Genomic DNA, 385 nt, shown 5'->3' on the forward strand with positions numbered 1-385 from the left:
TATGAAGATGGATGGAATAGGCACCGAGGGTGGTCTGACCTGACAATAATGTAGGAGAATGAGTGGCACTCGGTGCAGGTGTCAGGCACAGCAGCCCTCGGCGGGATAAGTGCCACTCATACCAGACGTCAAGGGGGGCAAGTGCCAGGGGGGGAATCGTCCTTTCTCCGCGAGGGAAAACAAATTATCGCACAGTGTGACGCACCTGTAATCTCCGCATATCAACCTTCTCACAAACACAGATACCGTTCAATTTTCTGATCCGCTTTATCAACAATACGTTACTCACAGGCTTGTGTTTTCAGTTGTACGCACACTGCCTAGACGACCATATCAGGTGGAAGCATATCTTATCCACAACGTTGTATCAGTTCTAACAATAAGG

The 385-nt window shown here is 48.8% G+C and overlaps 1 protein-coding gene across 1 annotated transcript in view; it reads right to left on the reverse strand.

Annotated features, from left to right (window-relative positions):
• The window catches only part of LOC119591337 (protein lap4-like), a 96,333-nt gene that overhangs the window by 83,556 nt on the left and 12,392 nt on the right, over positions 1 to 385 (reverse strand). The gene's annotated exons all lie outside the window — the stretch shown is intronic.

The sequence above is a fragment of the Penaeus monodon genome, chromosome 28, assembly GCF_015228065.2.
Source record: "Penaeus monodon isolate SGIC_2016 chromosome 28, NSTDA_Pmon_1, whole genome shotgun sequence".
In the NCBI taxonomy this organism is placed as follows: Eukaryota; Metazoa; Arthropoda; class Malacostraca; order Decapoda; family Penaeidae; genus Penaeus; species Penaeus monodon.